Genomic DNA, 2,650 nt, shown 5'->3' with positions numbered 1-2,650 from the left:
CACAACCAGTTATTTTGGCTTTAAAGATTTTTTAAAAATTATAGTTCTTGGTTACCATCATATCATATATCATATATATCATATAATATCTCATATATCATATCATATATCATATATCACATATCACATCACATATCATATCACATATAGCCTATCATATCATATATCATCATATCATATTTCATATCATACACTCATTTATAGGATATAGCCTATGTTAGATCAAGTTTTGTCATGACAAGATCTATTAACGTATATATCTATTTTTTATAATTAAATAACTAAATTCTAATTAAATTAATAATAATAATTAAAATCTGGCGTGATTGCAGTTTTTAATCTATTTTCACAGACATTTGAATAAAAATATGTAGGTTATAAAATGTGGGTGTCATGAACTAACAATGTACAATTTTTACAGCATTTTTTAATCTAGGTTAATGTATACTCTGTTGTTCATCATAAATTCATATTTGTTCAAAATACTTTAATTTTAACAATAGTAATTGTATTATCATGAATAGAAATGGACCTACATTGATATAGTCCACAATGCCTGCAATGCATCAACTTATGTTAACAAATTATACAACCCTATTGTATTTTATCTAAGCATTACCTATGTAATATTGGGCAAGGCAATGTAGTGTTGTCCTTCATAGTTCTCCAATCACAATATTTTAATTATTCCATAACTGGGTCTGTAATGAGTGTATGTGAGAACCCATGGCTTGATGTCAGACTCACAGCAGTAATGGCAGCCAGTCTCAACTCATAAATCAGCTGCTCATGTGAAACAGACACCATGGCTTTAATTGCAGACTGATAGAAAATTACAGGTTTCCCGTCCGGGTGCAATTCGAAGACTGCAGCCCGGTTTGATGAGCACAGCCTCAAACGTACATACGGTCTGTGGCAAGGGTATAATGGAGCTTGGCTCGTAATGAGGCCACACTAGCCCAGCGACAAGACTCTAGAGTGGTAATTTTCTGCGTCAAGCCACTGGAAACACACAGCAGCTCAGCTGTGAAACCCCAGTCAGCATGTCGGTCATAAATTTAGTCAGATCAATGAATGTGAGGATTCCAGTAAATTAGGTCATTTCTACAGCTCTCTCTCAGTGCTCATTACCTGTCTGTGCTCTGTGGAAGAGCTGTGCTACAAAGAACGGCATGCTGTCACAAATCATGACGCTCATAAAAATGATGGCTGTATTGGCAGACTTCCGTCTCTCTCACCGTTTCACTTACTTGGCTGCAAGGTGGTATACGGTGTAAAGCTGGATTAGAGTTCCTTTGGGAACATTCCCACTGATGTGATCCAGTGGCGACCCTGAGCTTTATGTCTTACTTTAGCTCAGCATTCATTGTTGGAAAGTTATTTTAGGTGATCCAGTGTTGAGGTGTGTTCATTTTCTAATGTGAGACTTCATTAAAACCTTCTCAGGTTTAAATTGAGGGGCAGATGGGTAAATGCTGCTGACACACATGCTTTTCTCAGAGCCATGTTGGGTAATGTACAGGGCTGGAAAAAGATATGGTGGTGCCCCTGGACACACTGATGCACAGTCTGTGAGAAAAATGATCAACAGCTCGTCACTGGGGTATAGGACCCTTAAAAGTACTCCTTCGTAATTGTCATATTAGTACCTTAAGGTATGACCATTAAGGGGATAGTACACTCAAACATAAAAAAAAATTTCATCACTTACTCTTCCTCATGTCGTTCCAAATCTGTATAACTTATTTTATTTTGTGTTCTACAGGAGAAAGAATTTTAAAATGAAATGAAAGTCAACAAGGTCTAAAGTTGTTTTGGACCCCCTTGACTTTCATTGTTTGGGCTTAAACGTTCTTCGAAATATCTTCTTTTGTGTTCCACAAAAAAAGTAAGTCATACTGGTTTCGAACAACAATAAATGGTGACAGAATAAGCACAAGCATGTAGCTTTGAAGGTACCGCCAAGCTAAAAGTATAATGTTTGAAATCTTTTTCACTCTTTCACATCTCTAAATATTTGTACGGCCCTAAACATGTATGGCCCCACCCACATGGCCAAATTTTCTATGTGTTTTTTCTGGCCCTGGTAATGTGTGCAACTAAAACATGTTGGCAAAACCATTCTTTCACTCATCAATCAAGTTATACTCTTTTAGTTGCCAATAACCATGTGAACCGTGATCAAGACAACTAATGTCTGTGGCTTTGTGAATCTTGTGTGGTGTCAATGATTTGAAAATTGACCCTGCATGGGGAAAAAACATTATCTTGATATATAACACACTCCATAAAATGGAAACAGCTTTTTATGACATTAACTTTTGGTTGAATCTCTCTCTTAAAGGGATAGTTCATCCAAACCTGTCTGACTTACTTTCTTCTGTGAAACACAAAGGAGATTCTGAAGAACATTGGGAACCAAAACCTTTTGGACATTTCTCAAAATATCTTCTTTTATGTGGCCCAGAAGAAAAAGTCATACAGTTTCTGTATGAATTAAAATTTTTGGGTTAACTATCCTGGCTTTAACTCTTGTTACTGTTCTTGACAACATAGCAGGTTGTATATGCTTCCTTTTGGTTGTCTCCCTATTTTGCCTTCTCCAGGCACCATGGGCTCAACCATGACAGACATGGAGCTAGGCCTGGGG

Source organism: Sinocyclocheilus grahami, unplaced genomic scaffold, assembly GCF_001515645.1.
Source record: "Sinocyclocheilus grahami isolate Dianchi unplaced genomic scaffold, SAMN03320097.WGS_v1.1 scaffold10.1, whole genome shotgun sequence".
Classification (NCBI taxonomy): domain Eukaryota; kingdom Metazoa; phylum Chordata; class Actinopteri; order Cypriniformes; family Cyprinidae; genus Sinocyclocheilus; species Sinocyclocheilus grahami.
Note: the sequence above shows the minus strand (reverse complement) of the source record.